At 39.5% G+C, this 23817-nt stretch overlaps 1 long non-coding RNA gene across 1 annotated transcript in view; it reads right to left on the reverse strand.

The window, feature by feature from the left end:
• Positions 1-380: 380 nt before the first annotated feature.
• Positions 381-23817, reverse strand: part of LOC147308114 (uncharacterized) — a 61931-nt gene continuing 38494 nt past the window's right edge. The window contains exon 4 of the long non-coding RNA XR_015126131.1: positions 381-1340. This is a non-coding gene — a long non-coding RNA (uncharacterized LOC147308114). The remainder of the gene's footprint in view (positions 1341-23817) is intronic.

A 23817-nucleotide genomic window follows, 5' to 3' on the forward strand; every position in this document is an offset into this window, starting at 1 on the left:
TTTGTTGACAGGATCTTTGACCCTCTTTTTATTACACTATAACCATTTTAGGAAGAAAAAATGTAGTCCCTAACATTTACGTGCAATAATGAAATGTGTGTATTGTATTAACTTTTACTTCAAATGAGTTATCTGATCAAAAAATTACTTTTTTAGTATTAAATATTGTGTATGTAAAGCTTTTTGCTATTCAAATCTCCGTGTGACTGTTGACTGAAACTCCCTATGCTTCAGTGTAGTATCATTTTGAGTAACAAGCAGGATCTCTATTAGCAAAAGCTTTATTTCCCCTTGATAAAGCTTTAAGGACCTGTATATTTTTAATGGTACTTGTAGGCAAGGAAATCAGTGAACCACACAAAAAAGTATTATTTCACATTTAATCTTACTATCTGCGTGTTTGAGAAAAAGAGAGAGTGTGTTGAACATTACAGCAATGAAATGGATATCCTCTAAATCCAATAATTACGCTGCTAAGACACGCACTTCTGAATTTAATCAAACTTATTGAACAGAACCTCTTGTACCCCTGCACTGAGTTTAACAGGAGCTCCCTCTTTTTTATTGAAGTTGTAATGTTTTGCGGTACTTGGTCCCTCTGAGACTGTAGACACATCTTCAAAAGAACACCTGCCCTTATCTGTGTGCTTGACCTATTTCCCCAGCTTCTTTCCTCTATCCCTCCCTCTGTACAGCTTGGGCTACAGAGGACAGGTAATCCCATTGACAGTAGCAGAGACTGATGCGGTGCACCTGTGATCTGGTTATCTTGTCTAATCTTAATCATGAATAAAGCTGGTAGCAAACCAGTGAGGCTTTTGTAAGAGTTCCTGGGCTGTCATAGATCATTAGACTTAAAATAAGTGAGCACTGAACTAGATATTGTCAGGGGAAAACACTGGACAGAAGAGGTGAATGAAACTGCTGATAACAGTTTGTATGTAGGTAATGTTGACGCTTTTATGGAAGAGAGTCAAGTTAAAACAGCACTGATGGTATTCATAAAGAGAAAGAAATGATAAGGCCTTTAGTTCAAGGTTTAGCAGGACAGTTTAGAAATGCTTTTGATTGTGTTTTCTAGGACAAACTGAATTAACACAAGAAACCTAGACAAAACAGTACATGCAAACCTAGCGGCTTGGAGCTGTTGCAATATGAAAACAAAGACAAGAAAGGAAAATATTAAGTTCCCTGAGCATGGTCAATAAAGTGAAACAGCTAAACATAAACAAACTTAAATATTGATGGAGGATGTTATTCTCCTGGGAGGGAAAGCAAAGGCGTCTTCTGGTGCCTCGGCGTCTGTGTGAGCAGCAGCAGAACGCAGGGAGCCTCTGTAGCTGTAAGAGATGAGAAGCAATGAGTACAGTCAGTATCTTTGCTCAGCCTCCAGGTGCTTAACTCGTTTTTTACCGTAATGTGCACTTTGTTTTTATCAAAGCAGTGAAACTCGATCCATGCAAGAGTTGTCCACTCATTCAATTAATTGATTTTGCTGTCATCAGCCACTCTCTGCTGAACACTCTCTCTATCCTGTGCAGTCTCTCGTTCTTTCCGACCTCTCTGTGGGCTCTTGATGGCAGCTGAACGTTTATAGAGAGGCCCAGCAGGTATTTAGGCTTTCAACAGCTCAGGATAATGTGCATCTAGTGCACGAAGCTAAAAATGTAGCTACTCAGGCCTACCTAATTCATTTAACACAGCCCAAGGAGGCTGTGTTCTGGATCTTCAAAATCCATCAGCTTGTGGAGGAGTTCAGACACAAGTACAGCAAACAAACTGTTCCCAAGAAGCCGAGACAAGTGTGCGGAAGAGTTTTAATTCTCTGACACAATTTACTGCTTCCCATCAGATGAGGATTCATAATCCAGATTTACTGTGAATCAGAATCAGAATCAGAATACTTTATTCATCCCGAGGGAAATTAGGGGTTACAGCAGGTAGCACGCTAATGGCGCATGCGCACTCACAAAGGAACCTTCTGACCAACTTTACACAAACATCACATTGGGCAGACATGTCAGAAGGTAGGCTGATAGGAAAAAAACAACGAAAATACACTACATGAGGTAAGAGGAGGAGAAAAAAAACTCCACTCAGACTGAGCTCCTAGTGGGAGAACAGTTTGATAAAAGAAAAAACACCTCAGCACAAAAGCACATGACTATCAATACACCATAGAAACACGAGACAAGCAACAGGGGCGGGTAAAGGGTAAGAGAGAGCCGGCGTAGACAGCGCATCCGGTCCTGCAGCATCTGTGCTGGTCCAGTTGACTGCTATCATCCCCGGTAGGGCACAAGCATCGAAGGCGTTGGAAAGGGAGGGGGATGAGTGAGTGCTTATCAGTGTAAGTGTGTGTGTGTGCGTGTCCATAGTTTAGCTGAGACAGTGTCCTTCGGCCTATCAGGCTAAGTAAACAGTCCTCCAGCCAATCCAGGTGTCCTTCATGGGGCGGGAAGAATAGTCATCACACAGTTGTTATCAGGGAGTTGTTTTGGTGGGCTCCAGCCTTGGGCCTGCAGCTGGGGCCGTGGTGTCCAAATGTTGCATATTGTTGATTTCTCCTTTGTGAGCAGCTTGAATTCTAGCACTCCGAGGCTGGTCTCTCGATCTCCCGTTGAAGAGCTGCGAGCCTCCCCATGATGGTATCAAACTTCTGTTCCGTGGTGTTGTCAGTCTTTTGATTCTGAGACCTCACAACTGCAGTGATCCGTTCCGCGATGTTTTCCAACTGTCGCTCAAGGGTCTCATTTTGAGCAGGCCTCTCTCTGATGTTTCCCCTCATACGCTCAATGGTGTTGTTTTGAGCCTTCACAGCAGCTGTAAGCGTCTCCAAGGTGTTGACCATATTACGTTCGTTGTGAGAGGTCGCACCTCGTCCCGTCGCTTCGAATCCAGCGGGCAGCCTTGTGGGGGTTTGAACAGCCGGTTCCGCTTTCTTATTTCTCTGATAAACCAGGGCTAAGCCAACGCCGATCAGCATGAACCCTGTTATCATGGTTCCGAATAGGTAGATATCTTCAGCGTCCTCGATCGACAGTCCCGCCAGGCACACGGTCCTCCAGTTCTGCCACCCGTCCAAGGTGCATAACACTAAAATAATGACAGAGCTGCTCATCGTTCTCAGTATGGTCAGACTCAATCTACTTAGTTTTGCCTTGTACGAGAGTTTCCCTTTTTTCAGAGCTTTTCCTAATGGTTATTTTTTATTTGCTGCATTCAGGCAGATTGCATCTTTGTTCTGGGGTTGTGCAGGAGATGCTCATCTTTCTTGCTAAGGAAACCAGGGCAACCACCTTCTGACAACTCCCTCGACTCCACTGGCTTATGGAGTCAGACAGTGAACACATGCATACACAGAGGCGCACGCCAACACATACTGTAGGTGGTGATAGACAAGTTAGAGGAGGAAGAATGCATTCACATACATACTGTATAAGGTGAGAGAGAGGTTCAAAGATGGATTGGAAGGCAAAAACAAGTGCACTGTAAAATTTGATTCTGGTTTTAATTTTTGTTATTAATAACATAGATAATCACATCATCCATAATCCTTAAAAAAAAACATACCACTACATCAATGTGACAAAATCTGTACCATTTAAAAAGCTACAAATCCTTTTAAAGTACTCCTGAAAAAAATATTCTATCTAGCTTGCTGATATGGTGGGGTTTATCAAAAATTCTTAAAGCTTGTCTACCCCAATATATTTGCCCCACATTAAAGAAAAATACCATCTTCTAACTTTTTTATGCATTCACACAGTCACAAAATTTTCTCTTGCAGCGACAGAGGTATTGAGGCCTGTCTATACGGATGCGCTGTGGCATGGTTGTCTTCAGCTGGGAAGAGGACTGCAGAGGGTTTTGACAGCGTTCACTCCAGCTATCCTGCTCCAAGTGGAACTGATCAGAATAGACGCCTCTCTCAGCACTGCCGGGTGAGCTCCACATCATGTCTGTCACTGCTGTCAAAAAGTGGGGCCTGCACTTGGATGCTCACTTTATAACATAGAGATGGGCTGTAACATCTTGTTAAACTCTCAAAATTGCCTATTTTCTTTCTTTCTTTTTCTCATTGCATTTTTTACCGTGTTACCTACTAATTTAAGACTAAAAAGATTATCTGAATGATCTGAATAAAAACTACTGCTTACTCACGGCCCTCAGCTAATGATGAAACCCATCTCTTTGCAGGTCTTATGACAATTAGACAGAAAGCAGATTTGTTTATTTATTTATTCGTTCATTGAATCAGCACATTCAACAAACTTGCCAATGTGCTACATTATACCATACAGTTATTATTTCTCATCATATGGTAGTTAGTTCTGCTTCCTCACAGCCAGAAGGTCCTGCTTCTGAATCCTTTCTGTTTGGTATTGCAGGTATTCCAGCTTCCTCCCACAGTCCAAAGGTTAATTTTTGGGTGTAGGTGTGAATGGTTGTCTGTCTTTATGTTTTATATCAGCGACTGATCAGTGACCTGTCCAGGGTATTCCCTGCCTCGTGTCCTATGACAGCTGGGATAGGTTATATTCCCTTGTGATTCTGAATTGAATGAGTGCAGGAAAATGAAGGGATTATTATTTCTTTTAATTTCTTTGTGCGTCCAATGAGGCAAATCATTTTGAGTGTTCCATAATATCCTAATATTCTATTCTAGATAATTGTACATAATAATCACTATTTAGTATTTAGAAACAAGCACCATCTTGACAGAACCACAGTGGTGAAATCTTCTGATAAATACCCAGTTATGTCATTTACCCTCATCTTTCTCTGTGAGAACATAGTAAAAGTAAGAAAAGATTTTTGTAATTTCATTAGAAAATGAGCCTGAAAAAATGAAGTGAGTTGTGTGATGCTTTTCTCATCAGTATTTTGATAAAGGCTCTGTCGAAGTGTTTGGCTGCTGTACTGGACGGGTGGAGAGTGTCCCCATCAACACTGAGGTGAAGTGAAATCTCAAACCGACGGAGCTTTCCCTGGTGACTCGGCAACATGGCTAATGGCTTTGCTCAGGGCCTGTCCAGGCATAGCTTGTCAATACAATTCTGTCCCGCTTTTCCCACTTGCCAGTTCCCATCTGGAGCCAATTCATGAACTAAGATGGTGTGTACCTTTCCCATGAGGTCACTGCCTGTTTCTACACAACACTTAGCCCCAGTCCTGCCTTTCACATCCCATGTGCTCCTCTTTCTTCTCGCTCCACTGAGCTTCTTTTTCATTGTGACAGACCATACAGGGAAGTGCTTTACAGTAACTTAACTTCCTCTTTACTGTAAGGCCTCTAAGGCCTTTATGGCAAAGAAAGTAATGAAGATGTTGCTATAGGTCAAAGCACAACTTTGTGATCTATGTATGCAGTAAAAACATAGGTGCACGTGTATATAATATTCCTGAAAAGTTTGGGATCATTGTAATTTATTGTTCTGTTCTTCATGTATAGCCTCTTTTTGTGTCAAAATACATTTGACTAGAATAGGAAATTTATGTTTACAGTTTAAGTTCACTTGAATTATGGACTGGATTTTCATTCAACAATTCTGAAATGCTCAGTAAAATGGTAGAAACAAAATCAAAGAGAGGATGCTGGTCATCTGCAGTGAAAGAGGTTGATAACAGCAGGTACAACCTGCAAATTATTGGCCTGCTGTTGTTAGTCCACTGGCCATGCTGGCTCCCACAGTTAAAGCATGCAGCCCTACCCAAGTCTTGCGGCCATTATTTTCAAAAAGACAGTGTATTACACATTTCTAATTACTTTTCATTTTAATTTGTTACACTGGTCATACGGCTTGTTTTGCTCTCTGCAACATCACCAGGGATCCAGTGTAACTTAACTGACAGTTAATAATAGAAACCCTGAAACTGCCCAGGTATTAGCACAAATCCCTGATCTTATAAGCAGAACACATGCAAGATCTCTGCACTTTACCATCACATCCTTTTGTTGATCAGTTTCAAAGTAATGTGCATATCTTCAACCCTCAGCAGCCAAGGATTTCTGCACCTATTGAATTCAGGGAGCTGTTGCACGAGGGAGTGTAAAAGGCACTTGTTGGTACCCTTCTCAAAAATTTCAGCTGGGGATAAACAAGTACTTAATTACTTTTACATACGACAGTTCCACAAGTATTTCTGAAGGGCGCCAATTCTGTATACTGCGTTCTTCTGTTACTAGGTCAGTAATTGCATTCTGACACCACTTTAGTGGAAATCACTGTCACTTTGATTGTGGCATAAGAAACAAACAAAGAAAGAGGTTAGATAAATTATATCTTTATCTAACCTCTATATTTATATAACCTCAATACATACTTTTATTTGTCCTCCAAATAGATTCCTTGTCAGTCTCCAAATAATAATTTGGTAAATTAAGTGACCAAGCTTAACAAGTATATAATAAAGTTTTCCTCTTATCATTTAGGAGCAGCTTAGCTTTTGAGCCACTAAAACATATCATCCATAAAGAAAAGAAATGTAAGCTGCCACAAGTCAAGTACTAAACAGCAGGAGGTTGTCAGACAGCCTGGCTAAGGGGGTTACGGTTTCTACTCACCCAGTCAAAGTGCATATTCATTCTTGCTGCTCTACTCTGGTTCAGCACTGAACTGTTCAACTGTGTCTCAAGGGTGAGCATCAGACAGGCATAATTCCAGGGCCATGCACTGTTGCTCACATTACTATGCTGAGCCATATTTACCTGTTTAGTTGAAGGAAGAACGAGTGAACAAGGAGAAACTGTTAGATCAACTGAAGGAGCATCAGGGACTTTGGATTTTGTATTAGAACATTTAAACAATGGTCTGTAACTTGACTGCAAAATAAATATTTAATCTTTTTCTGACCAACTCTGTAACCTTTTTGGATTTGAGAAGTTTGAACATTTAGCAGTGCTGGGTAAAAACACAGAAATACTTTTGACAGATCTTCAATATATCACAAAGAAAAAACACACGTTAAACCTAGGAGTATCTGCCTGCTTGTACAAGTAAACTAGGAAGTGGACGAAAAGTAATACAGTCAAAAAACATACAGCCCCAAAGGATGGATGGCTACATTTGTAAATTTGCCTTTGAATTTTGAGATATACTGCACAATAATTATTACACATTATTATTTTCACTCATGTAATAATGTGGAAACAGCAAGAATGACCCATATATAAGCAGTTACACAAGAATGCTTCCCAAGTCTGCTGATTGCTATTTCTTATTATGCCCCCTGATCAACGTGCCTTACAATGTGTATTTGCCCTTTTTCCTTTTCTATGCCTGAGATTTTTATACATTTTAAAACTTATAGTTTACTTTTTTATATTTTATACTAACAAGAGTAACTAGAAGGGGAGCCAGAGAGTACATTTTGAACATCGTATAAAATCTTACAACTTACTTCAGTCAGTTCTGATGTTGCCCATGCTACAACTCTGGCCAGGTTTCATGAATTTTTGTTTGGTCAGTGTCCTTGTAGTCTTGGTAAATTCTAAATAAATAAATAGTGTACCTTTAACTTCTTAAAAAAGTTCTTAGAAAGTTTGAAACTTTGCCGCAAATAAGGGTTTCAAAAACTTTCCCTCTTCAGATTATAGTTTTACTATGTTTACTATGTATCTACAAAGTTTCGCAACTTGTTGCTTCATTTATGAATTAATCCAGAGGGCTGACTAGAATGGTGGTCATTCACTAATATTTATGTGAAAATGGTCCTACCCTGCACAAAAAACAAATGCATATGTACGTTTACCATCATAAAACATTCATAAAACCCTGTGCACCAGAATATTTTGTTCTTACCATTGAAAGGCTTGTGAAATCTGCACACAATCGGCATAGTGCCCCATTTCTAAAAACCTCCAGGTGAAATGGAGAAACTGGTTACAATGTGAAAGGCAAGCCTACACCGCTAAAGGCAAGAAAGTAGGTCCCTGCATTACAAAGGGAGTTCAAAATACCTAGCATACGTCTCTGTTATCTGGATTCCCTTACCCTTAGTTATCAACTCTTTTTGTTAACCCAGGGTTTCCCCTGCATGAAAGTGCACATGAAAGACATGACCTTGGCAGCATCTGACCAATTCCAGTTACTACAAAGTCTAATGCCAACAAGTGGAAGATGAATCTATACTATGGAGAAAAAATTTGAAGAAGTTAAACACAATACAAACTGAAAACAACACAGCTGCTCCCGACAGATCAATAGTGTAAGTGTGCACAAGAGGAAAAACACTGTAGAGTAATATAGTAATAAAGGTGTATGCTTTAAGCACTTTGGTAGGTAAGACTGGAACAGCACTACTACATTAATAAAGTCCACCTTATTCGAAGAAAGGAAAGAAGGCCTGGAAAAATGTTAACAGACTCGTCAATATCATATCTCTATCATTAAGACACAGGAGAATCTGATGGTTTATGATTGAGTATTGCCCTGGGGCAGACTGACAGAAGCGAGGCTGCCATATCGCGCCATTGGCCCCTCTGGCCAACACCAGTAGGCAGTAGGTGAAGTGTCTTGGACACAACGACCAGGACAGAGAGCCCGGGGAACAAACCGGCAACCTTCCGGTTACAGATGCGCTTCCCAACCCCCTGAGCCACGGTCGCCCATAATCTTTAGACTAACCAGATTAGGTTTAGATTAGCTTTACAGGGTAAGATATAATGACTGTATACCACATCATTGTACTTTGAATCCAGTGTTAGCCTGGATAAAATAAGTTACTTGAAGAAATTCCAACAAAAAAATTGAAACAACAGTGGCCACCAAGGAAGCCGGAAAAATTACATTTTTCCATGGTTTCAAATATTTAATGTGGTGACACTTTAGCTCGGTGTATAACCAGATAACAACATACGACATCTACACTGATCCATTATGCAATTAGTTTTTAATTAATTACAAAATCTGAGGCTCCAAGTTCTCAATGCTGTTTCTCCAGTGCTAGCAATTGTATTCAGTTAAGGGTGTGTGTAAATTATCTGAGATAGCTAGCCCTTAAACTTAGTTTGCATATATGGTCAGAGGGTCTTCTAAATTTGTTTGGAGAGTATGAACACATTTAGGAAAATATTGACAAATCAGTTTTGTGAATGAGGTCCATTTTTGGATCTTCCTACCAAAGTATTTGAACTAAGAACATGCTAATGATGTGGATACAGTAGCCTAATGAACAGATCACACAGTTCTCTCATGATCTTGCTTCAGTGGGACAACATGACTGGCACATATATTTCCAGGCTGGGCTGCTGTTTGGCTCTTTGGAAGCAGTGGCTTGAACACAACCATTTTATTATGCATTATGCAGTTCTCCTGTAAAGTTCTGCTCAGGATATTGTGAATACTATTTCTCTCCCTCCCTCTCTCTCTCTCTAACTGTGTTGGCATTTAGATAAGCAAATGCAACAATCACATCTTGGCTTGGCATAATTTTCGTGTCATGTTTGTGTCCACTCAGCAATTCTATAGTAGCATATGGTTACAGTATGCTTATGTTACAATGGGAGTTAACAGAAATGCATATCTGTGTATGAAATGCATGTCAACTGAACAAAGAGTCAGAAGCATAGTGACACATGTCTGATATTACACAGTGTGTGTTTGTGTTTAGAAACATTAGCTGTAACTTTCTGAAACTGACAGTTTCTGATGTTTACATCTATTTTATTTAATGGTAACAGTGAAGATTCTGGCTTTTTTTTTTTAAATTTCCCAACATCACATTCCTTTCATCTTTATACACTTGATTTTCAGCAAGTCATAGTTATGAGATGCCATGACACAATGCTCTGTACTGTCTTTACATGTCAGTGACCTAATCTCAAATGGTATTCAGCAGTGTTTTGCTTAAATCACATTCTCACATACTGTACTGTCACTTTTCAGCAAGGTTGCTGGAAATAATCATGACATCTCGGTGTGTCATGCATCATGGTGGATAGCTCAGGTGACACAGGGCTGATGTCAGCACCCCACATCATATAAAAAAGCTCTCATCATTCATACCCACAGGTCTCTCCCTATAGCAAAGAGTGCTGAACCTGACACACGCCAACCGTCAGGGAAATGTGCTACTTCCCACGTAGCTTTGCCTGTTGGACAAGTTGGTGCAAACATGCAGTATAGCGTACAAGGTTTGACTCGGTGCTCAGCACTGTAGGCCTAGGCATCTGTCTCTCACACCCACAGGTCTCTTCTTGGCCCACAGGTCTCTTCTACAACACCCTCTCTCAGTCAGCAAATGCCACCCACCAGCTATCCCAGCTGCCAAACAGTAGGTGGTGGAAAGCAAAATAGGCAGGTGTATTAAGTACAACAACACCTCAAACCACAAAGCACAGTCTCATCTGCCTCCTCCTGGTTCTTAGCACAGATACAGGAAGCAACCCACAGTTTCATTTGTAGGTAATAATTACAAAATTCATTTTCACAAGAAATGTATTTAAATAGCACAAGAACAATCTTTTCAGGGCACTTTACATCATAAGGGGACTGATTTACAAATGTTATATAGGAAGAAATCTAACATTGCCTTTTAGGCAAGGACTCAAATGTGCAATATGTACATAAAAAATATGAAATAACATAATAATAAGACTGTGTTTAACTAACTGAGCCATTTCCATGCTACATGTAATAAAATAGAAATCAAGTGGTGGGAGATTATTTCTTTATGCCATACTTCCCCATTGCAGGAGATTTCATGAATAATTCACCTTGAGTGGACATAAATGACATGTAATTGTTGTTAAATTAAAATGATAGGATGATTTCATGGGGTATTATATGTTCATAAATGGTAAAATGAGCCATTTTAGTCCATTGGTTACTAGACAACATCTCGGTATCTAATACAGCTAAGAACCTTCAGGTGCATAAGATATACCTGTGTGTACAATCTGGCTAGTAAACTCCATGTGGTCAAGGAGTAGTTCAAGGACCAAGAAACAAACAAGCGAACAGAGCATGATTTTGTGTATCGTAGTAAGATTGATGTGCCTCATGCAATTTCTGTCTGCGCTTTACAAAAAGAAAAAAAGTCTGCCCCCTTCTTAACCGTTCATCCACTTCTGAGGGAAGCTAGAGCCTTTCTCATGTGTTATAAGGCAAAAAGCAGGGTACACCATGGAGAAGTTGTCATTTAGTCTTTTAAAGGGCCAGAACAGAGAGACAGACGGTCATTCACACTGATGGCCAATTCAGAATCATCAGTCAATCTAACATACATGTCTCACCCCAGTCTTTAGAGTGTGGGAGTATGTCAGAATAGCCACACGGGCAAAAGAAGAACAAGCTCCATGCAGACAGGCCCTGGCCGCTTAATGGATTCAAACCCAGAACCTTGTTGATGGTAAAAGGTAGTACTTACCACACTGCCACTGTTGCTGCACAGAAACACACTGCTGACACTGCTAATTAAAAGGTTAGTACAAAACATGTTGCAGAAAACTTCCAGACCAATGGTGTCTTTTGTTTAGGTATATGTAAAATTGGAACTGCTTATAAACTGTCTACGGCACTCTTCACACAAGCAAGGTGTGGACTTTTAATATGATTCGCAGGCAAGCCTTTTGTCAGAGCTGTGCTTCTTTCCTTCTGTGAAACACCACCTATTATGATGCAGAATCCAATTACAGATGGCAGAGGCTTGTCAGGTGCAATGAGCTCTAGTGACCCCTGACCCTTCAGTCAATGTTTTCTAGCTTTCCCTTGCAGCTGATCACTGGTGCTGTCGAATTCTTCCACTGAACGGTTATGCAAAAATTTAAACAGCGATAGCGATGAGTTAATTAGTGATGGATGGAGTCAGTCATGACTGAGCTAGGTATCAAACTTACATTATGAAACAAGCACATGTTTTAAATGAAATGATGGTTCATATTGTGAATTTTACTTCTGATAAAGGTTTTAGTTTTTTTTATGTTGTTTTGATCCTGCTACAGTCACTTTAAGTAAATACAATATTGCACGAGGCTGTTTGGGTTTAAAACTGATAAAATACAATTTGAGTGAACATTTTATAGCAATGAAAATTTGAGGATGTATTCAGTACATTTTTCAGCTTTCCTGGTAAATAATTTACAAAATGCTCTCATTATTTTTCTTTAAAAATAATTGTGGGTGAAATCGAGGAGATATGGTTGGATTTAGAGTTAGGGTTATGTTATTGCACATGATCCCAGTGTTGTGTTCACTTGCTTGTACTGGGTCCAGTTGTATTTGTTTCTTTACTTATGTCCAGACTTGTTACATTGTTTGCTGCCTTCTTGGCCACATGTGTCTTATACAAATAAAAGATTATTGATATTAGACCAAAACTCTTTTTGCAGTAGTTGTGTCTACTGACATTGCATCACAACATCTTCTGTGCCCCATGACTTATGAACATTTGAATTAAGAGTCAGTGTCAGCTGCATTAATTTTTTTAATTAAATAAATAATCACTCAAAGCACAATCATACAGAGTCTAGAGTCTCTGAATGGAATATAATATTGTTGAATAATAACTATGTGGTGAGGTGTGAGTACTAGAAATTTGGATCCATGCAAACGACAGGTAACAACAGACGCAAGCCTAACGAGGCTTTCAAACTTAGAGCCTGGCTTTTCATGTGAAATGAAAAGAGTGGATCTTAATATCCTTGCATACATGGCATTTCTGCTGCTCTCTACCTGCCAGCCTCTCTGAGGTAGGGCGAATATTACATGGCTCCTTTTTTAATGTTCTCTGCAAATCCTGGGGGGAAATTACCCAAGCCCGGTCACCGCCGTTTGTGACAGATGGAAAACCTTTCCAAAGGGATTATGATGCCCTAGACTTACTCTCATTCTCATTTCTTTTAAAGCCCAGGTATCAGGTATCTGTCAGGCGAGCTTGGGATTGCCTTGACAGAGGTTCTCATGTCTCAGCTCACCCCTCGTCAGAGAGCAGATGAAATTCCCCGTTATAACCCCTCTGTCTCTGCCATTCACAGCTGTCAGGCAACACAATGACATAATGGCAACATTTGAAATGCACCCTAATAGTGCCGTGTTGGACCTTGTTAACACTATCATCCAAGCCAAAGAAAAGGCTTTGTAGCCCATCAGACGTGTGCCACATTCACAGTTGCCCCTTGAAATGGGATTAACTTTTAAGTACACATCTGAGGGAGACACTATGAGGAAGAATTGATGGACTGCTCCATTAAAGGAGATGTTGTTTGTTGAGATTTAAGGTACCTTGGGGAAAGTCACAGTGAGTGTGTATCCATGGTGTTGACAACATGTAAGAATGTGTGCCCATTGTTCTCTATTTGTAAGAATGTTCCCAGGTACATACTTAAGAGTATGCAAGTATTTATGATCTGCATTTGTTGTGGTTTCAATTGATTTTGATAATGTCAATATTATTTTTAAATAATAGTATAGTATATAAAAGTATTATTTATAAATGTTTATATATATATTACTGTGTAAAAGTCTGTGCAAATTAGTCAATCCCCATTTCTCTATATTTGCTATGAAAGTGGGAAAAAGGAGCAGCAATGTATTATTACTGCTGATTTAAATGCATTGCATGAGGCAAAAGCAGTGTTTGTACAATTCAAATAGACCTGAAAGTTAATATTTGACATGACCACCTTTTTTTCTTCAGAATAGCCTGAACTCTCTTGGGGTAGCTTTTCAGTAATTTATCAGTAGTCCTCCCAAAACACTTCCCCACACTTCTTGAAGGACATTCTGAAGCTCTTCTTTCATTGTTGGCTGCCTATTGTTCAGTTCTCTGTCAAGATGATCCAACACTGCCTCAATATAGTTGAGGTCCAGTCTCTGGGGAGCCCAGTCTATGATTGTGCTCCATTGTGTATTTTTCTACACTGATATGTTTTTAGTGCTTCAGTCCTAGTGTGTTTGGGATTATTGTCCTGATGAAAAATGATCAACCAGACACATTTTTTAAAATATGATTGTATGGTGAGTCAAAATCTGACCAAATTTTTCTGCGTTCATTTTCAGGCCACTGCCTGAAATGCAGCCCCAAATGAAGACAGATCTTCTGCCATGTTTTTAGAGATGTCTATAGCTATTGTACATGTGTCCTGACCTCCTTTGTACAATCTGAACACAAAGTTTGATGTTTCAATTCATCATTCCATAAGACGAAAGTTGCACAAGGTTTTCAGTCCAGTTCTTGTGTAATTTGGCATACCTCAACCTTTTCTGTGCATTTTCCTTCATTAACAATAGCTATTTGACAGCCACCAGACTATTTTTGATGAGGCCTCGGGAAAATATTCAGTTCAATTCAGTTCAGTCCAAATCAATTTTATTTATATAGCTTCAAATCAAAACAACAGCTCCCTCGAGGCATTTTATATTGTAAGGTAAAGACCCTACAATAATACAGACCAAACAAAGAAATAGTAGATGGATTAACTGAAGGGTCAGATGTATCTGTCAGGTCCTGTGTCAACTTTGCTTGATTTTTTTCCTATTTCATAATTACTTGAATTTCAAATACTGTTCATCTGCTGTATATAGCTTTAAGCCAGCAGCTTTTTCTTTAGACCTCAACTTGTCCAGCATCCTCATTTTTAATAACACAGTGTACATCATGTTGAGTAAGTTTTCAGCAGCTAACTTTTTGGAAATTACATTTTTGATGCCAACAATGTAGTTTTATGTCTGTCAAGGTGTGTTATCTTTGGCATTTTTCACAGATTTGACAAAAGAAATTGGTACAATTATTTGTTTTGCCAAAAGAAATGATTTGAAATTGATTAACTGTCTGAGTTGTCTGTTATGTACAGACACAACACTGGCTCAGTGCCACAACAAACTAAATAACCTTTCCTCTAAAAAAATGGTCAAGCAGAAAATATCAAAAGAAAATTTCTGAAATAACTTCAGAAAGCCTGGAGAAGTATTCCTCAAAACCAGAAAGCCATGCTCCTTGGGGGTAAAATAATGAAATAAGGGGTGACTATACTTTTGCACAGTACTGTTTACTAAATATTGCATATATGTTATTTATCAGTCTCGGTAGGCGGGGATCAGCCAACCGAGGCCTCCGCTCCTAGCCGCTTGGCACACATTGCACCCGATCCCTACGGCACCTCCTTTGGGTGGTGGGCCTGCAGGACGATGGGCCCATGTCCCTTTTTCGGGCTGTGCCCGGCCAGGCCCCATAGAGTAAGGCCCAGCCACCAGACGCTCGCCCTCGGGCACCCTACCCAGGCTTGGCTCCAGGGTCTAGGGCCCCGGTAACCTTATCCTGGGCAGTGTGAACTGTCCAGGCAAAGAGCCCCAGTACAACATATCCCCTGGAATCCCTGGGACACACAATTCCCTGCACCACAATAAGGTAGCGATTCGCGAAGGGGAACATTAACAACAATTATCAGCAACAATCAAAATTATGCAGTTTATGTTTAATTTATGTTTTTCCATGTGGACTTGTTATTAAAAGAGAGTCAGTGGAAGTTATCTTTCTTACTATGTGTTTTTGTTATGTTTTATTATGTTTGTATCCTGTTTTAACAGCATTGGTATTAAAAGGTTTTTTAACTTTCTGTTTTATTGTATTGTGATTATTCCTAGTTTTTACTTATATAGCTATATAGGGCTTTGTGACTTTGAACATTTTTCTGTACAGTGTAAAATATATAGATAATTTTACTTGTCCATCCCAAGTGGAATTACTTTCTTATTTGTGTATTACTAGTACCTCATTTATCCATGTTCCTGTCACACACTATGCTGAAAATACTCATGAAAGGTCCCAAAGGTTGCTTTTTGAGTGACATTCAGAATATTTAAAGAAGCAAGACTAAGAGTCTACCGTTCTTCTATAGCAAGTCAAGCTGTACAACTTTAACAATACTAACAAGTTGCTGTTTAGCAATATTTATTGTGATACCATGTCCACATCTACTAATTGCTGTAGCTCTAAACACAAATTAGAAGTCTACACACTGAACAGAAACATTTTAATGACAGTCTATCCAATAGATGTTTAGGCATTTTGGTCAAAACTTTATGTTAGCCCCAAATAAAAAGTCAAAGAACAACCAGAGTCATTAGGACTTCTCTAGACAGCATGAATATTTGCCTAATTAAAAGTAAAAACCAAAGGCTACAGAGACAGTTTTAAAAAACAAAAATATAAGGTTGTTGAGTTGAGGAATTGTTTGGAAACCCACCAGCCAAAACTTCAGTTTAACGCCTCTGGACAATCACTAAAACCCAATGTCAATTGAGTACAGGCATTCCATGTTTAAACTGCAGTATGCAAAAAATAAATGACACATTTAACAGTATGAACATCGGACACACTTGATTTTTTTTATTTTTTTTTATTTCAGGCTGCATTTGCTGTTATTGTTAATACTTTCTCTTTGTCCAATAAGATATTCCCACTGGTCACTAAGCACTTATTCCAGACCAGCCACACTATTAAAATTAAATAAAACCTCAGAAGAAACTAATTTCCATTTGCTTTAACTGAGAGTGGAGACTGTATTCTATGCATTGTCTACAGGTTCACCATCAGCATGGATATAGTTCTTTTCATCTTTGATATTAATTTAAATTCCATTGTCTGTTTCAATTGCAAATTTTTTCAGGTCCATAATTTCCACTCTCCTCATTAATGCTCAAAAAGCATAAAGAAGAATATGTAAGGAACTGGTTAAATAACCCATTAAGAAAAAAATAATTACTTAATGCACAGAACACAGTTTGTAAGGCTGTTGTTGAACTGCATAGGTAATGCATGCTTTTGTTTGAAGTGAATCAAAGACTCATCACCCTAGGGGTGATAGAGTCAAAATTAAAGAACGCTTTCAAATATTGGGAAATAAACTCACTTGTCAAGAGTGATGACTACTGTGGTATGCTAGGTATTCAAGCACTGTGCTTTTGGGTTCAGACATAGATGGAGCCCTGCGCACCTTCCTAATATTCATACCATCTCCTCCCAGCCACTAACAGCCACTAACAGCTCATTACTACCTTTTACAATTCTTCATAATTATTAAGAAAAATATACTGAGATTAGCAGCATTTTTAGTTCTGCAATAAGTGACCTGGTGTAAGGTTAAAGGGATAGTTCAGCATTTTAAAACTGTAAATCTTAATAGTAGTCCTGCCAGTTATTTGAAAAGAAGCTTCACTTTGTCTTTGTCTTTCTTTATAGAATGAAACTGGTTCAAGCTTAACTTAATTTAGCTCAACTTAGCCTAAAGACTATAAATAGGTGGAAACCTCTATGCTACGCCCAAATTTTATTAAGCCGTGCAAAGACAATATATAAGTGTGAATATTCTTAAATGTGACTATACATATTTAAATACATTCCCAGTAACTGGAGTGGATTCTGCTCCTTGTCAGTTATAGAGAAGCACAAACCAACCCTGTAACCAAGGCAGTCCACTACACATTTCTCTTGATGACTGCTCAGTAATGATTTAATATTATGCCCACGGACTGCAAGAGCAAATATCCACTGTGCATTAAATGAGGGATTTCAATTTGAAACACAAGGGTGTTTGTGTTAACATCGTGATTCAGTTAACCAGAACGCATCAGGTTTCGGAGTTCATCTCTCCTACGCTGATGTAGTCCAGGATCCATGTGTGAGACTTTCTTTCCAAGCTCCTTAGACGACTTTCTTGTGGTCAATCCAGGCGGTGTGCAGGTCAGTCTGGGGGGCTGGGGCTATCCTAGCTACAATAGGGTGTCCGGCGAGGTATACACCCTGGACATGTTGACAATCTGATGAAGGACTAACATAGAGAGACAAACAACTATTCACTCTCACATTCACACCTACGGGCAATTTAGAAGCACCAGTTAACCTAACCCCACTAACTGCATGTCTTTAGACTGTGGGAGGAGGCCAGAGAGAGAATGTGGAGAACATGCAAACTCCACACAGAAAGGCCCCGGCCAGATGGTGGATTTGAACTCAGGCAACAGTGCTACATATATATGTTAAAAGATATAAACAAAGATCCATAACTATATTAGGAAGATGGCCACGATCAACCAAGTGCTTAGTGAATACTTCAGGCAGCAGAAACCTGAGAAAGAAGATAAAGCAAGAAGAGGAACCACCATGGTAGGACAGGCCCCCGCAAGGCAAGTGCCATTGGCAGATAGGATTTCTTTATGTCAGCAGCTTCTTCTATCAACGGCTGGACATAACTGGGCTGAAAGTCAGCACCGAGACACTATTCATTCTGTAAATTTTAGCTTTCTTTTTGTAAGAAGGCTCCAGTCAGGTGGTAATTCAACATTGGCTTCCTTCTTTCTTTCTTTTATTTTGCTGAGTTGCCAAATGCGTTGCCACTTGTAGTAAAAGTGAATGTTTATATTACATAAAATGTCAGAATCCTCAACAAAACTAGAATTTTGTTTAATTATAGGCATGACAAATTAAAATTTCTGAACTATTTTAAAACAGCACCTGCTCAGAAATACTCTACTCTACATACTCTTACTTTGGTGTACTGACATATGACGGATTTTGCCAAAACCAAACATGGCCTGGAGCAGAGAGACCTGGGTGTCCAGGTGGAGTGGCATAGGAAAACAGATGAGCAGGAAAGGTTGAATAAATAGTCGGAGAGCATGGCAGACAAGAACAGTTGCACTGAAGCTAGGAGACAGGAGAGAGACCTCAAGAGGTCACCAACTGAGGTGAATCCCCTCTGTAAGCTGGGCAGGATTCTGAACTGACTCTTGAGCAGAAGCTGAAAAAGACCAAGGCCAGCCAAGGGCCTGGAAGCATTAGAGGCCAGGGAACTGCAGTGGCTGCAGGACCTCCAAAGCACTAGGGAACAGTGACCCTGGCACGCTGGGCAGCTGTGGGTACAATGAACATAAATAGCTAAGAGAGGGGCAACATAGACTGTCAAAAATCTGGTTAAAAGTTATGGTCGTTTCATTCTATTAATATAACACAGGGGAAAAGACCCAAATGCATGACCGTGAAGCATAATTAATAATGAGAAAGTAAGTCTTCAGTGTCTAAAACAAAAAAGCAAGAAATATTTAGCTCAATGAGCTACTTAAAACAAAACAGAATTCCAGCGTGAGTAGACACAACTCATACATTCAGGGCTGAACTGTTGTGTATGAGACAGACGGTCACAGAGGATGAAAAAACATAGCAAAAGCACCAGATATGCTGAAGAAGCTCAAAATAAAGCAAAGGGAGGACAGGGAAGCTAACACTGAGAGAAAACAATAGATGATAGACAATGACAAAGAGATACAGGAGGCACTGCAAAAATGTGAATAATTACTAATCGCTTAGAAATACAAGAAAACATGTCAGATAAATGAAAACAGGGAACAAATCTCAAACATAGCCAGGAAAGCTAGACTAAGAAATTATCTAATTGAAATATAAAATGATCAAGTTTATGCGACGAGTCCATCAAATGCTCTGACATCTCAAAATTAAGTCTTTTAACTGCCAAACAGGGGGAGGGGGTGGACTAGGGAGGGTAATCTTTGGAGACAGGGTTGTAATTTTTCTAAGTGAGTCATCAAAGATAGCCATTTAATCCCACATCTGTCCCAGACAGGAACAGAGAACTCTTTTGATCAGGAAATGAGGCCAGCACTGGGCCTCCAGAAAAATACCTAAATTCCATTTGGGGGATTGAAGTCAATTCAAGGGATGAAAAGATCAACAAACCATCGATTTGTTACATGCAATGTGCATGTCATCTAATTAAGTAAAATGTACACAAATTAGACTACTGCTGTTTCGCGGTTCTTCTTACCCACATATTTTAGATAAAATGAATGACCTGTCAGCTTGCTTTTAAACTCTGTGGATACGAGGGATTCATTAGAGAGCAAAATATGTTATTTATTCTTCTATAACAGTCTATACATGCTGTAAAGGATGTAAATACATGTGTAATAATACACACTGTTGGATGTTTATGTTTTTAGCATTATTGTAAATGTGCTTTATATCTTTCACTGTTATGCAATCACCACTCTCTTACACATAGAAATATTACAGCTTCAACTGCTGGCCTCTATTATTGAACAGAAAGAGGAAAAATATTGCAGGTGGTTGGCATTTAATATTTAAGAGGTTTTGCTGGATTCAAGCACCTGACTCGCATGCTGAAGAAAAACTGAGGATTTCTCTGCAGACCTGGCCTGCAGACCCTGTGGCCTCCACACTGCCCTCTATCCCACAACACCCCCTACCCACTCTCAAGCCATCCCTGTCTTGGACACAAAGCCTGGTCTGCACCCAAACACTTCGCCTTCATGCCTTATTCATTTTCCATAACATGAACATCGCAAGTAAGTCTCTGTCTGTCAGCCTCTCTCTGGATTCTTGGATTAATGTAAATCCCAGCAAACAAAGAAGATTCAGTAGTGGGTGATAAAGAATAGCTGCTATTTGCATCGTAATGTGAATTTATTAGATCGGTCTATATCCTGGAGATGGCTGCCTATTTCAGCAGTGATGTGGTGTTTTGTTGTTTTTGTGGAAAATGATGCTTCCTCCGGATGAGGGGTGGAGATAGAAGTGTCCTTGTTCATCTGGGGAAATGTTTATCATGATTCCCACACATTTCTTTCTCTTCTGACAAATCAGCTGCAACACTTTTTACACCAACATTTGAAGTAGATATCCCAAGCGACCTCCTTTGGGACTTCCAATTCTGAAGACTCTTGTTTGTGTCCTCTCCGAGGCTCTCAGCAGGGAAGGATGCAATGTTCTATGTTTAAAATGAAAAGAGGTGTCATGAGGTGTCACTAAATGCAGCGGGACTGTTTGATTGCTTCACTCGGCTATGAGGGGCTGTTCTCGTGTCTGTTTGGTGCCTATCACTTGCTGCTGGTTTGCCTCATCATAAATAATGCAGTCTTCATCCTGCCCACCCAACAAACACCTAAATGAAGGCAGCCTGCATTGCAGATTCTCAGAATGGGAAAGGTTACTTCAAGGAGTACAGCAAAGCCGAACGAGAAAACAACAGGAAATGTTTGACGAGGATGCCTCTGTTTGAGGGCGCTGTTTACAAATATGTGTATTCTTGTTGGAATGATATGTGTGTGCTGGTGTCAGCGTACTCTTCTGCATATGTATCTATCTTGTGTGGGTGGAATAAATAAAAGTAGCAACATATAAGGGGTAGTATAGAGAGAGAACAGAGAACACTATGGGCAAATTCATAAGCCTGCAAAATACAGTAGCTCTATTTCCCAAAATATCGTGTTTTGGGGGAAGATGAGATTGGCAGAAAAAAAATATGTGATGACAGTTATCTCCAACATAAAAGTATGCTCACGCAATGCTCCAGAAAACTTGTGGCTGAGACATTCCAACAATTGGAAATCTGCTCCCCCTCTACTTTTAATCACCTGAGTTTCTGATGAAATACTGAGCTGGAGGCACGTCAGTATCTGTTAATACTGGGAGCAAGACAAACCAGTTGTTGTCATTCTCCACTATATGTGTGAATGGGGAGGAATGCATTAACAGATGATCTTATAAACCTGGTCTAACCTCAGACTAACCTGGATTTGGTCTGGAAACTAACTTTTTCCAGAGTCCATCCCTGAGATTACAGACGCCACGCTGGGTAATTTGTGACTATTACATAAGGTGCAGTCGATAATGAATCTTTTTTATAACAACTATTTAGAAATAATAATATCTTGTCGTGTTTGGTGGCAAGAGACAAGCAAGTTAATAGTCTCTGAAACAGCAGTAAGCCAATTTCTGCACTATTCTAATTCGAAAGTGAAATGTGTGTAGTTTGGAGGAGCTAGTGGGAGCAGGTTTGTTATTCCTTCTGCTGGCTGGAGTTTTTGAAGATGTGATCTCTGCTCTCCTGATAGTAAAGAAGCTCATGCAACTGAGTTCAGTTTACGAGCAGCTAGAGTCAATAAAAAGTAGATTACGCATGGATTGGTGACTACTTAGTTCAGCATTTGCATATCGCATATGCACACAGAAATCAAGACAGTGGACTCCTTTTTTTTTTTTCTTTCTTTTTTTTTTAAACATTCCCATAATCTGGGAATCAATATTCTGAAACCACACATAGACACCAGAAGCAGTTTTTATGTGAAAATATGTTACCCTCAATCAAAAATAGATTAGGTAGAGGTCACTGACTACCTTGTTGGCTGCCAATGGTCCATGTTGAAAATAATGAACCGCTGAAAACATGACAGACGCAAATAGCATGATATATGGGAGTAACAGACTGTGCAGGCTTAATTGATAGTCAGGTGATAAATAAGGCAGAACACAAGAAAACTCCTATCAATTAATAGCATTTGCAAGAAAACATGCCCATGACAATGCTTGTAAAACAGGGGGAAGCATTTGACTGTGAACAAGGATTAATGAATGACTGATCAGAACTTTAATTAATGACTGTTAAAACAGTGGTCTGTCCTAAAGTGTTTTAACATGTGCCTAGCATCAGCTGGTTAAACTCAGTTTTGTCTCCAGAGTACCTCGACAAGCTATATTCAGAACTCTTGTTCTTTGTAATACAATCCAGTTTATAGATAATTGATTCTGGGATATAGTCCAACTAAGTCAGCCTTCTGGGAAGTATGTTAGTGGTCACCCAACTACTGAAAAGCTTCTAGACATCCATACCGAGCCAAGAAACAGCATCCCACCCTGAATCTAATGATTTTCTTTTTTATTCTTCCTGAAAAATTCAGGGAATTTAATAAACTTTACAATGTATAAGTGACACAGCAGTTTCTCTGGATTCTGGCATTAAACCTCACCAAATGTCATGCTGGCAAAGATAAAGCCAAACAGCAATTACGACCCAGCAAATAGGGTTACCAAAAATCTATTTAAAGTCTGTTTTAGAATCTGAAATTGTGAGTCACTGTGCTGTGGAATAGACTGTTAGCATTATGATCCACCAGAACTCTTGGAAGAAAACCTCAGCTTTCCTCAAAACCTTGTCAAGACACAGCAAAAGAACCTCAGGGAATACGGGACTTTTTGGCATGCCATACCTAATAAATGTCAAGAGGCTCACATGGGTTTGTGGACATGTGAATCCGATCTTAGAGCTATCAGAATCAATGCTTTTGTTTAAAAAAAAAAAAAAAAAACATGAAAGGCTCCTTCAGTCTATTACCAAGTCGAATGTTCTTTTTCACCTCCAAACCTTGAAGTGTTTTTATTTTCAGGCTTGTCCACTCACTTTCAGGCTTGTTTTGTGAAACCTCAAGCACTTTGATTCTATCATTGTGAATACAATTTTTTTCAAGGTCATCTTTTCATGAAAATTTGAATAAGCCCATGGCGAGTATGAGCTATCTGCCGCGCATAAAGCCACAATTGAATACTCAATAGCATCATCTCATCTGTCTACTGAAGTAAAAGGGCAGGAAATAATCAGAACGTGTCAATTGGCCTATCGTTCAGATGGGAATCGTTCACAGTTATCACCTCATTAGAGGTTTTAAATTTTAGCCGTCGTCCTAAAAGAAAGCCTTTACCTCCTCTCAACTATTAATGAGCGCGCTTGATGAACTGATTTGTTGTTACGGTTAAAATTGACTTATGCTATCCATCATGTTGTAAAATGTAGAACAGCTCCCAGAGAGTTTGGCTTTTTGCCAGCAGCTCCCAAACCAAGTGATGCTGGGTTCCAGCTGCTTATGAGCCCTGGTTTTGGGGCCAGATCATAGCTGGCAAACAGTTTAGGTGTACTACCCAGTACCCACTCAACACAATATATTAATATATTTATTTATAGTGATGTTTACAATGATGAGCCATTCCTATATGTAATGTAAGGTG

The sequence above is a fragment of the Aulonocara sp. 'chitande type north' Nkhata Bay genome, linkage group LG18, assembly GCF_057382095.1.
Source record: "Aulonocara sp. 'chitande type north' Nkhata Bay isolate Kocher_YH1m ecotype deep benthic linkage group LG18, A_spYH_male_GT1.1, whole genome shotgun sequence".
NCBI classification, from domain to species: domain Eukaryota; kingdom Metazoa; phylum Chordata; class Actinopteri; order Cichliformes; family Cichlidae; genus Aulonocara; species Aulonocara sp. 'chitande type north' Nkhata Bay.